Below are 13,533 nucleotides of genomic sequence, written 5' to 3'. Positions count from 1 at the left end.
ATAGGTCCAGTGTAGGGGGGGGGTTGAGAGGACTGGTGAATTACCTTCAGTGGGATGACCTGATGAGGGTCTCTCTGTGCCTCTGCCTGGCCCCAGCCAGCCGTGTTGGAGACTCATTCACTGTGTCATGTCGACTGCTGGCAATGGTATAACCTCAGTGGAAGGAAGGAAAGACAACGCGGTCACTCCGGATAACGGTCCACCAATGAGCAGAAACAGAACCTGTCAGGCCGTCTCAGTGTCAGCCAATCGCTCCTGCTACCTCATATCCTTCATTCATCAGTTAAGACAGCTTCCCTTTGTTATCCCCCTGTATGGCGTGTAACATTGATTTGCCATGATCTATTTATACTTTTCTCAATTCCAATGTAAAGTCTTGCTGTCTCAGTGTACAGTCATGTACATCTCTGACCTCCTTTGTAGTGTACATTAGACAAGCCTATTAGCAGCCTGTTAATTGAGGTTTTATGGACCGTACGGTGTTTGGGAAAGGACATTTCCAAAGGATACAAGTGACACATAATTTAAAGATTTTCTTTATTTATTCATTCTTTTTGAATGATTGATTACAAAACCCATCTGCTACACAATAGCATGACTTGGCACTTACCATCCCCCACCTACCCCATCCCCCTAAAATAATGAGTTGTCCCAAATTAAGATGAACAAACCGTCACGATAAGTCAGTATGTTTTTGTAATTAGACAGCAACCATACATTTTTTTTAATGTCTTACAAGATCAGCACCCCCATGTATTTATATAACAACAATCCTTAGGTTAATGTATGCCCCAGAAAGGGATGCTGTATTGACACAGTGGGACTTGGGCATGGAGCAGCAGAGAATATATGTTGAACCATAACTAAGGGGCATTCTGATACAGTTGAAGTCAGAAGTTTAAATACACCTTAGCCAAATACATTTAAACTCAGTTTTTCACAATTCCTGACATTTAATCCTAGTAAAAATTCCCTGTCCTAGGTCAGTTAGGATCACCACTTTATTTTAAGAATGTGAAATGTCAGAATAATAGTAGAGAGAATGATTTATTTCAGCTTTTATTTCTTTCATCACATTCCCAGTGGGTCAGAAGTTTACATACACTCAATTAGTATTTAGTAGCATTGCCTTGAAATTGTTTGACTTGGGTCAAACGTTTTGGGTAGCCTTCCACAAGTTTCCCACAATAAGTTGGCTGAATTTTGGCCCATTCCTCCTTACAGAGCTGGTGTAACTGAGTCAGGTTTGTAGGCCTCCTTGCTCGCACACACTTTTTCAGTTCTGCCCACAAATTTTCTATAGGATTGAGGTCAGAGCTTTGTGTTGGCCATTCCAATACCTTGATTTTGTTGTCCTGAAGCCATTTTGCAACGTCTTTGGAAGTATGCTTGGGGTCATTGTCCATTTGGCAGATCCATTTGTGACCAAGCTTTAACTTCCTGACTGATGTCTTGTTTCAATATATCCAAATAATTTTCCGTCCTCATGATGCCATCAATTTTGTGAAGTGCACCAGTCTGTCCTGCAGCAAAGCACCCCCACAACATGATGCTGCCACCCCTGTGCTTCACGTTTGGGATGGTGTTCTTCGGCTTGCAAACCTTCTCCTTTTTCCTCCAAACATAATGATGGTCAATACGGCCAAACAGTTCTATTTTTGTTCCATTTCTCCAAAAAGTATGATCTCTGTCCCCATGTGCAGTTGCAAACCGTAGTTTGGCTTTTTTTATGGCGGTTTTGGTGCAGTGGCTTCTTCCTTGCTGAGCGGCCTTTCAGGTTATGTCGATATAGGACTCGTTTTACTGTGGATATTGATACTTTTGTACCTGTTTTCTCCAGCATTTTTACAAGGTCCTTTGCTGTGCTTTGGCAAAGTGGGTGGGGTTATATCCTGCCTGTTTGGCCCTGTCCGGGGTATCGTCGGATGGGGCCACAGTGTCTCCTGACCCCTCCTGTCTCAGCCTCCAGCATTTATGCTGCAGTAGTTTATGTGTCGGGGGGCTAGGTTCAGTCTGTTATATCTGGAGTATTTCTCCTGTCTTGTCCTGTGTGAATTTAAGTTTGCTCTCTCTAATTCTCTTTCTCTCTTTCTCTCTCCCGGAGGACCTGAGCCCAAGGACCATGCCTCAGGACTACCTGGCCTGATGACTCCTCGCTGTCCCCAGTCCACCTGGCCGTGCTGCTGTTCCAGTTTCAACTGTTCTGCCTGCGGCTATGCAACCCTGACCTGTTCACCGGACGTGCTACCTGTCCCAGACCTGCTGTTTTCAACTCTCTAGAGACAGCAGGAGCGGTAGAGATACTCTGAATGATCTGCTATGAAAAGCCAACTGACATTTACCCCTGAGGTGGTGACCTGTTGCACCCTCGACAACCACTGTGATTATTATTATTTGACCCTGCTGGTCATCTATGAACATTTGAACATCTTGGCCATGTTCTGTTATAATCTCCACCCGGCACAGCCAGAAGAGGACAGGCCACGCCTCATAGCCTGGTTCCTTTCTAGGTTTCTTCCTAGGTTCTGGCCTTTCTAGGGAGTTTTTCCTAGCCACCGTGTTTCTACACCTGCATTGCTTGCTGTTTGGGGTTTTAGTCTGGGTTTCTGTACAGCACTTTGAGATATCACCTGATTAAAGAAGGGCTTTATAAATGCATTTGATTTGATTTGAGGTTGCTGTTGATCTGGGATTGAATTGCACTTTCCACACTGAAGTACGTTCATCTCTTGGAGACAGAACGCGTCTCCTTTCTGAATGGTATGATGGCTGCGTGGTCCCATGGTGTTTATACTTGCGTACTATTGTTTGTACAGATGAATGTGGTAACTTCAGGCTTTTGGAAATTACTCCCAAGGATGAACCAGACGTGTGGAGGTCCACTATTTATTTTCTGAAGTCCTGGCTGATTCTTTTGATTTTCCCATGATGTCAAGCAAAGAGGTGCTGAGTTTGATGGTAGGCCTTGAAATACATCCACAGGTACACCCCCAATTGACTCAAATGATGTCAATTAGCCTATCAGAAGCTTCTAAAGCCATGACACAATTTTCTGGAATTTTCCAAGTTGTTTAAAGGCACAGTCAACTTAGTTTATGTACACTTCTGACCCACTAGAATTGTGATACAGTGAAATAATCTGTCTGTAAACAATTGTTGGAAAAATTACTTGTGTCATGCACAAAGTACATGTCCCAACCGACTTGTCAAAACTATAGTTTGTTAACAAGAAATTTGTGGAGTGGTTGAAAAACGAGTTTTAATGACTCCAGCCTAAGTGTATGTACACTTCCGACTGCAACTGTATCTCATTATCAGGCTCATTAGGGTCCATGTTACAGCTGCTCCACTGAACAGCCTTAATAAGGAAAGTGACCCAACGCCAATATCAGCAGCGGTGTTGCTCCTATCACGTCTTCCGTCTTTCTCTGCCTCACTGTCTCTCATCTCCCTCTCTTTCCATCTCCCTCTTTCTCTTTTTCTCTAAATTTAATTCAATTCAAAGGGCTTTATCGGCATGGGGAAAATATGTTTACATTGCCAAAGCAAGTGAAATAGATAATAAACAAAAGGTTGTTTTTTTTGCTAAAAAACAGAAATACCTTATTTACGTAAGTTTTCAGACCTTTTGCTATGCGACTCAAAATGGAGCTCAGGTGCATCCTGTTTCCATTGATCATCCTTGAGATTTTTCTACAGCATGATTGCAGTCCACCTGTGGTAAATTCAATTGATTGGACATGATTTGGAAAGGCACACGTTTGTCTATATAAGATCCCACTTTGACAGTGCATTTCAGAGCAAAAAGATGGAAGGAATTGTCCGTAGAACTCCGAGACAAGATTGTTTTGAGGCACAGATCTGGGAAAGGGTACCTGCAGCAAGAACACGATGGCTTCCATCATTCTTAAATGGAAGAAGTTTACCACCAAGACTCTTCCTAAAGCTGGCAGCCTGGTCAAACTGAGCAATTGGGGGAGAAGTGCCTTGGTCAGAGAGGTAACCACCAACCCGTTCTAAAGTTCCTCTGTGGTGATGGGAGACCCTTCCAAAAGGACAACCATCTTTGCAGCACTCAACCAATCAGGCCTTTATGGTAGAGTGACCCGAAAGAAGCCACTCCTCAGTAAAAGGCTCATGACAGCCTGCTTGGAGTTTGCCAAAAGGCATCTAAAGACTCTCAGACCATGAGAAACAAAATTCTCTGGTCTGATGAAACCAAGATTGAACTCTTTTGGCTGAATACCAAGCGTCACGTCTGGAGAAAACCTGGCACCATCCCTACAGTGAAGCATGGTGGTGGCAGCATCATGCTGTGGGGATGTTTTTCAGCAGCAGGGACTGGGCGATGTATAGAGAGAAAACCTGCTCTAGAGCACTCAGGACCTCAGACTGAGGCGAAGGTTCACCTTCCAACAGGACAACGACCCTAAGCACAAAGCCAAGACAATGCAGGAGTGACTTCAGGACAAGTCTCTGAATAATCTTGAGTGACCAAGCCAGAGACGGACCCGATGGAGACCTGGAAATAGCTGTGCAGCAACGCTCCCCATCCAACCTAACGGCTTGAGAGTATGGGTCACTCAAGAGAAGAATAATACCTTTTAGAATAAGGCTGTAACCTAACAAAATGTGAAAAAAGTCAAGGGTTCTGAATACTTTTCGAAGGCACTGTGTGTTCAGACCCAGCATACAACAGAGCTGCAGGAGTTGTGACCCGTTTTTGTTGGTTGTTTTGTCATAGTTGTGTCTGGGGGCATATTTGGGAGGGATTGATTTCACCTCCAGGTAGGTGTTTGTCCACCTGTGTGCTAAGAGTGTCAAGTTCTTGTCCAGTCTGGCATTTAGGTTGCCACAGACTATTACATGTCCCTGCGCTGGGAAATGTTTGATCTCCCCCTATAGGATGGAGAAGCTGTATGGGGATTCTATTGGGGGGATAAAGGCAGGCTATGTTTCTCCGTTGAGATCATTGCCTCCTTAATTTCTAGCCAGATGTAGAATGTTCCTGTTTTGACTAACAGAGTGGGTTAGGTCTGCTCTATACCAAATTAGCATACCACCTGAGTCTCTTCCCTTTTTCACACCTGGTAGTTTGGTGGATGGGACTAGCAGTTCTCTGTAACCTAGAGGGCAACCAGTGGGTCTGTCTCCTCTATACCATGTTTCTTGTAGGATGACAATGTCTGTATATCCAATTTCTTTGATGAAGTCTGGGTTCCTGCTCTTTAGGCCAGATGACATCAGACCTGTATATTCCATGATGGGATAGTAAAAGTGTATAGTGTTCCATAGTGTCTAGTGTTGTTTTTGTGTGGTTTATAGGCTTAGACCATTACAGTAGGTGTGAGCAGAGCATGTTGGGCCTCTTAGGTTGCAGGACGGGGTTTGGGTGGGTGTATTAGTGGGTCTTGGGCCTGTGGCTTTGCTCTCTCTCTCTCTTTCTCTCTCTCTCTCCTTCTCTCTGTTTTGCAGTCACACCCTCAGCCATGTGTGTGCTGAAGACGGTTACATAATGACCTCCTTTTACTGCACCCCAGATCAAAGAGAACAATCTGCCACAGGAAATTGCTCTTCATTTCTTCCTTTCCTCTCCTCCTCCACCCTTACATTGTTTTGTCAGACTCCAGCATCCGTAAACTGCTACAGTATTTGCTATATCATTCCCATTCATGTTGCAAAACAAACAGCGCAAAAGGGAAACGGTCAGAGGTTCACTATAGCAAACAGCCAGTCAGGTTGAGACGTGATGGACAGGATGAGCTAGAATAAAGAGGCCTCGGATGCTGAGATCTTATACCTCATGTGGGCTTCATATCTCCTATCGATTTGCATGTACTTATATGTTCCCACCCTAACCTCCAGTAATTACCAATGAATGGATCATCTCTGGAGATTGTAGAGGATTTACCTTGTGTGACTCAGCGTGCAAACACTCTTACTTACCGAAATAAACATGTCTGACATTTTCTCCAAAAGGGGCAGTGTGTGAGCCAGGAGAGACAGAGAGTTTACTGTGCAGCGTTTTGATGCACAACAAAAAGCCTTTTTCCCAAGTGCTGCTGCTCTATTTTCCCCCTTGCTATTTCTACAGGTTTTTTTATCATCAAGAGAAGAGGGATTTGGGAGAGAAAAGAAGAGAATGGGAGAAGGAAAAAGAGACTAGAAAGAAATAAAAAAAAGAGAGCGAAAGAGAGAGAGAAGCAGCATCAAATGCTGTCAGGGAGGCTGTGCCTGTCGGCAGGCTTGTGAGGATTGAAATAATGAGTGTGTGCCAGGGAATATTACCCCAATGCCAAATGCAGGCAGCAGATTTGGGACCAAGGGGCATGGAGGATGCCAGAGGACAAAGAAACAACAAAAAACTGAAATTTCCACTCCAATACATGATTCAGAGGGAGCAGGTCCTCAGGAAGAGAGAGGCATATTAATACAGAAAATGTACAGTGCACTACAAGACAGTTACAATGAGTTAATCCAATAACACTGCATATACAGTCTACCATTAACGTTTGGGCAGTATTTGTTTTTCATACTGCAGATAATATGCAGTGTGCATTCAGCTTAAAGTTGGAAAGAGCCCGTATCCTCTCAGTGAACCTTGCCTCTGTGATAGAGAGAGGGAAGGTATTTGATTCCCTCCGCAGACCAGTGGTACAGTAGTGGCCCTTATCTCTCCTAAAAAACCCATGTGGAGGTACAGTCTTTCCTCTGATGGTGCGGTAATTGTCCAGTTAAATGGAGCAGAGCAAGGTTATCTCTAGGCCTCAGCCAGGGGTCTGTACCGCAGTGTACCTACAGGTGAAGCAGGAAAAGTATCTTTGGGACACAGCACTCGCAGCTGTGCATTGTGGTCCATGAGCTGTGCAGCATCAAACAGGCCATGGGGGAATGGGAGAGGGCAGGGTTGTAGAGCTGGAGCTGTTATCACACCTGACAGTGTCTGTTTTGGGATCCAGTGGTGTACACAGCATACGTAAGCGACTGGTCAGCGGCGAGGCCAAGCGATAGGGTCTGATGCGTCACGCTCCTCATTATGCTCGCCGAGGGGCTGTTTGACAGCCCACAGGAACTTGACGGCCCTGCTTCCACCACAGAGAGATGTACAGTACAGATTGGTGGTACTGAGTGTAAGAACCTAGTGCATTGTGTTTGTAATGACATTTTTTACTTTCCTTAGTTTAGGATTTTCCATATACAGTATATATTTTTTTTATCTTAAAACCCCATCCTTGGTTACATACAATCAATTAACTTCTGCCTGTATATTACAGTACTTTCTGTATACTTTGGGGGAAGTATACATAAACCAGGGTTTCAGTTTTAGTGAGGTCTGGAAGGTGTTGTGGGTTATGAGAAATGATTCACACTGACACGTAGCATCAGCGACACAACAGAAAAGCATAAACATTTTAGAACTGTATTGTTTGCATTTTGATAGCATTTTAATGTCTTTTTTAAATATTTTTTTTACAGTTCCCAACTTGTTTGATATCCGTACAGATTCTCTCAGGGGACCCCACATGGGGCCTGACCCCAAGTTTGGGTACCACTGTACTAACCTCTCGTTCTGCTTGTTTCCACTCTTGCGATCTCCTCTGCTTCCTCCTTCATGCATTGCGCTCATTGTGCACTCATTCTCCAAGAGTTGTTTTTTGTTTGTTTGGGGGATGACACGGCAGGAGTTTCTGTACGTTTTTTGAATTGCCTTTTGTCCGGCATCTCTCAAACACACTGTCAACAGCGTCTCTATTGCCTACTTGAGCTGACTGCGAGCTGGGGTAGTTCGTTTCACGTCTCAGGGCCTCGGCCTGTGCTGTGAGAGGGCGGAGTTAGTCATTTTGAGAGATTGATGACTGGTGAATGTGGTACTAAAAACGCAAATCCAGGGGACACAGGTAAACATAACGAACTGCTCATGATCCCTCTCATTCGCAAAGAGGCACAGGTGATTCGAACTCAGTCAGATCAAGAATATAAGCTTTCTGAGCATAGTAATTCATTTTCTGTATTGTGTACAAAATATATATTTCTATTATATTTTTAAAAAAAAATCTAATTAGAAAAAATTACTTTGGTCCAGACCACTGTGTCCTCATATGTAGTTACGGCCACTATGTATTTGAAAAGTGTTAAAAAATTATTATATCAACATCGACCTGGGTTCCCCTTCCCCACATTGAGTCTAGAATGAGTCCAGTTAGCATTGAGTTTCCAGTGTGCTCTTGAATTAGAATACTGGCCCCTGCATAGCAGCAGGAGAAGCTTGGGCTAGAGAGAGTGCCTGCCGTGGCCCTGCCTGGTCCTACTCACCCTTCAGTGGGCAGGGCCCTGAGCCTCTCTGACAAATAGGATTAGAAAGCATCGGCCACATCAGAGCGCTGATTCACTGCAGCCCCCATTCCAAGCCTTTCTTGAAGGCCGTCCGACCTCTTAATCATTAGTCGGTGTGCGTGCCAACGAGTTTGTTTGCTTGACTCTGTGCTTGTGAGTGTGTGTGTCTGTGTGTGTTTTGTGAATGCATGCATGCTAGGAAGTGTGGGAAATAGAGTGAAAAATATGAGGGGGTTGTGTCAGAGTATGTGTGTTTGTATGTGTGAGAGTACATGTAGTCTGTGTGTGTGAGAGAGAGACAGAGAGAGAGAGAGAGAGACAGACAGACAGACAGACAGACAGACAGACAGACAGACAGACAGACAGACAGACAGACAGACAGACAGACAGACAGACAGACAGACAGATTGTGTATGTGTACAGTGACTTTTGTTGTGTTACATCCTGAAGTTGTTTTACACAATACCCCATAATGACAAAGTAATTGAAAATTAAAATTAAAATATATAATTTACATAAGAATTCACACCCCTGGGTCAATATTTTGTAAAAGCACTTTTGGCAGCGATTACAAATGTGAGTCTTTCTGGGTACGGGAAGACCCCCATGGAACAGACAAAAATTAATGGCAACTTACTGGCATTGGGCGAACCATATTTACAATCGCAAATACCACTCAAATGGACGGCAGTTCATCAAAACCATATTGCAACCGAAACATTGCAAATGCGAAGTGTAATAAACCAAATGTCCCATAGGGGGTGAGGGTGCTACACCGTAGATTTTCATATGGGAAATGTTCAAAATCTTAAAAAAATATTTCAAACTCATAAAAAGTGAGTTTTGGATAGTTTTTTTAATATATAAAAAATGTGTCAATTGTACATATGCAGTAAACATATGGACATACATTTATCTTATTTTATTGAGTGTGTCCATAAGGCCTATTTTTTGTCCATTTGCCTTATATGATCATAGGAAGCTGGCTTCCGAACCCAAATATCAGTGAACAATGTCCAAATGGCATAAGACATGTCCAAATGGCATATATACTGACCAAATGATATATATCACTATGTTATGTCCTGAATCAACCTAGAAGGTCTATTTGCCATGTTTGATCATAGTAAGTCATAGGAAGTAATAATTTCTCGTTGCTGTTGATTCAGCATGTCCATTTCATAATGGGAAGTCCTTATGGATATACATTGGCAATGGACACTGTCAACATGCAGAAGAGCATGTTCACACTGACAATATAGCACTATGTGTCCAATCACTCGTTGGTGTTGATTTCAGCCTGTCCATTTGGTGATGGAAAAACCCTCATTAAATACATTGGGAATGTACACTGTCCATTAGCAATATAAATTGTACAATGCCAATATATTATACTGCCATCAAGTCAGCCATCAGTCAATAAGATATCATACTGATAACAAACTTATACATACTGACACCAAACCCACTTTGTCAAACTCTTTTAGAAGTCAAGTCTCACATATTTCAGAGTCGGCCCACAACGTATAGCGCCTTCTGTTAAAACCATTAAAAAAACATAAAAAGCATAGTTACATTCAAGCTGTGTGTCCAGTTCTGACATTATGTGTAGGCCTAGCTGATGAAACCCCGAATCCCGAGTTTAGGATATATAGGTGATTTGGAGCCTGAAATTCACTTATTTCGGGGGATGCTACGGGGTCCCTGGACGAGCTTTCGGCCAGAAACATGTAGGGTCAGTCTCTATGGGCCGAGGCAGTTTCAATGCACCTAGTCTTGTGATTCTGGGACTCTTCTAAATGTTGTCATTTTCGACGGCGTTAAAAATGAATTAAAGTTATTGCAAATGGACAAGGCTATTTCTTAGCCTGAGAACCTTCTAGAACCATACAACTCACCATGCACTACCGACTTAAGCTCTAGAACAGGTTTATAAAGTTTCAGAGCTCTTTGATGGTACGAACACCAGTAACTATTGCAGGCTCTGTGTGTCTGTAAGCCCCACACTGTCACTCCACATTGTGTGTGTGAGTACAGAACATCACAGAAATCACAGAGCTAGGAAACTCGCCTTAACCTCTTGAATCTATAGGGGCACTATTTCATTATTGGATAAAACAACGTGCCCGTTTTAAGCGCAATATTTTGTCACAAAAAGATGCTCGACTATGCATATAATTGACAGCTTTGGAAAGAAAACACTCTGACGTTTCCAAAACTGTAAAGATATTATCTGTGAGTGCCCCAGGACTGATGCTACAGGCGAAACCAAGATGAAACTTCAAACAGGAAATGAGCAAAATTCTTGAAGCTCTGTTTTCCAATGTCTCCTTATATGGCTGTGAATGCGACAGGAATGAGCCCACAATTTCTGCCGTTTCCCCAAGGTGTCTGCAGCATTGTGACATATTTGTAGGCATATCATTGGAAGATTGACCATAAGAGACTACATTTGCCAGGTGTCCGCCCGGTGTCCTCCGTCGAAATTGGTGCGTCATCTTCAGCTGCAATTATTTTTCCATGGGATTCAGAGGAGAAAGTAGCCTTCCACGAACGATATATCAATGAAGAGATATGTGAAAAACACCTTGAGGATTGATTCTAAACAGTGTTTGCCGTGTTTCAGTCGATATTATGGAGTTAATTTGGAAAAACGTTTGCCGTTTTGATGACTGAATTTTCGGGTTTTTTTGGTACCCAAACGTGATGTACAAAACGGAGCGATTTCTCCTACACAAAGAATCTTTCAGGAAGACTGAACATTTGCTATGTAACTGAGAGTCTCCTCATTGAAAACATCCGAAGTTCTTCAAAGGTAAATGATTTTATTTGAATGCTTTTCTGGTTTTTGTGAAAATGTTGCCCGCTAAATGCTATGCTAAATGCTACGCTAGCTATCAATACTCTTACATGCTTGTTTTGCTATGGTTTAAAAGCATATTTTTATAATCTGAGATGACAGTGTTGTTAAGAAAAGGCTAAGCTTGAGAGATAGCATATTTATTTCATTTCATTTGCGATTTTCATAAATAGTTAACGTTACGTTATGCAAATGAGCTTGAGGCTATAACTGGATACAGGTTTTTTTCATAGCCAAACGTGAACAAAACGGAGCGATTTGTCCTACACAAATAATATTTTTTGAAAAACTGAACATTTGCTATCTAACTGAGAGTCTCCTCATTGAAAACATCTGAAGTTCTTCAAAGGTAAATTATTTTATTTGAATGTTTTTCTTGTTTTTGTGAAAATGTTGCTGGCTGAATTCTAGGCTTATAGCTATGCTAGCTATCAATACTCTTACACAAATGCTTGTTTAGCTATGGTTGAAAAGCATATTTTGAAAATCTGAGATGACAGTGTTGTTAACAAAAGTCTAAGCTTGAGAGCAAATATATTTATTTCATTTCATTTGCGATTTTCATGAATAGTTAACGTTGCGTTATGCTAATGAACTTGAGGCTATAAATAGGATCCCGGATCCGGGATTGCTCGACGCAAGAAGTTAACGGATTCACCTTAACACGCCGCAACTAGATCTATAACTTAAAAACAAACAAAAACAACATTTGTTTAACCATCATCAAACGGACGTAGTACGATTTCTCGTAAATTACGATAAATGGCTGGTTCTATTTTTCCTGCCCCGTAGGTTTATGTACCTTGACGAGAAGCGGTCAAATTAGTGCTGTATTACCATTTTTTGCCACTTGCATTTCCCATATGATTGTATGTAGGTAAGTAGGTAAGTAGGTATGTAGGTAAGTCTCAAAGTGCTTTCCACACCTGGATTGTGCAACATTTGACCATTATTCTTTACAAAATTCTTCAAGCTCTGTCAAATTGGTTGTTGATCATTGCGGGACCACCATTATCAGGTTTTAGATTTTCAAGTAGATTTAATTTAACTTCTTTCGGATCAGTGGCGTCCCACCTCGACAACATCCGGTGAAATTGCAGAGTGCCAAATTCAAATTAAATTACTATAAATATTTAACTTTCATAAAATCACAAGTGCAATACATAAAAATAAAGTTGAACTTGTTGTAAATCCCGCCGCTGTGTCAGATTTCAAAAAGGCTTTACGGCGAAAGCAAACCATGCGATTATCTGAGGACAGCGCCCCGCTACAAACACATGAAAAACATATTCCAACCAGGGAGGTGCGACACAAAAGTCAGAAATACGGATATAATTTGTGCCTTACCTTTGAAGAGCTTCTTCTGTTGGCACTCCAAAATGTCCCAGAAATGTCAAATGTCTTATTTATATCCCCAAAATGTCAATTTATTCGGCGCGTTTGATTCAGAAATACACCGGTTCCAACTCACCCAACGTGACTACAAAGTATCTAAAACGTTACCTGTAAACTTGGTCCAAACATTTCAAACAACTTTCCTAATCCAACCTTAGATATCCTAAAACATAAATAATCAATATAATTTAAGACGGAATATACTGTGTTCAATAGCGGATAAACACAATGTGGAGCGAGCTCCAGTTCACGCCCTTGTGCCTTGTTTACAACAAACAGGATGCATGTTTTGGAATATTTGTATTCTGTACAGGCTTCCCTCTTTTCACTCGGTCAATTAGGTTAGTATTGTGGAGTAACTACAATGTTCTTGATCCCTCCTCAGTTTTCTTCTATCACAGCCATTAAACTGTAACTTTTTTAAAGTCCCCATTGGCCTCATGGTGAAATCCCTGAGCAGTTTTCTTCCTCTCCGGCAACTGAGTAAGGAAGGACGCCCGCATCTTTGTAGTGACTGGGTGTACACCATCCAAAGCATAATTAATAACTTCACCATGCCCAAAGGGATATTTAATGTCTGCTTTTTATTTTATTTTTACCCATCTATCAATAGGTGCCCTTCTTTATGAGGCATTGGAAAACCTCCCTGGTCTTTATGGTTGAATCTGTGTTTGAAATAATTATATGTGTGGGGTACAGAGATGAGGTTGTCATTAAAACATCATGTTGAACACTAGAATTGTACAGAGAGTGAGTCCATGCAACTTATTATGTGACCTGTTAATGCCAGGCACCACAGGCTAATAGAGATTTTTTTCTTCTTTACTCTCACCAGACTAAAACTTTACCAGTTGAAAGTATACATAAATACAATATACTATTGTAGTACAATATGTATTTGTTTTAAAATTAAAATATGCAAATGAGGCAAACCTACCTTAAAT

Source organism: Oncorhynchus masou, chromosome 18 (genome assembly GCF_036934945.1).
Source record: "Oncorhynchus masou masou isolate Uvic2021 chromosome 18, UVic_Omas_1.1, whole genome shotgun sequence".
In the NCBI taxonomy this organism is placed as follows: domain Eukaryota; kingdom Metazoa; phylum Chordata; class Actinopteri; order Salmoniformes; family Salmonidae; genus Oncorhynchus; species Oncorhynchus masou.
Note: the sequence above shows the minus strand (reverse complement) of the source record.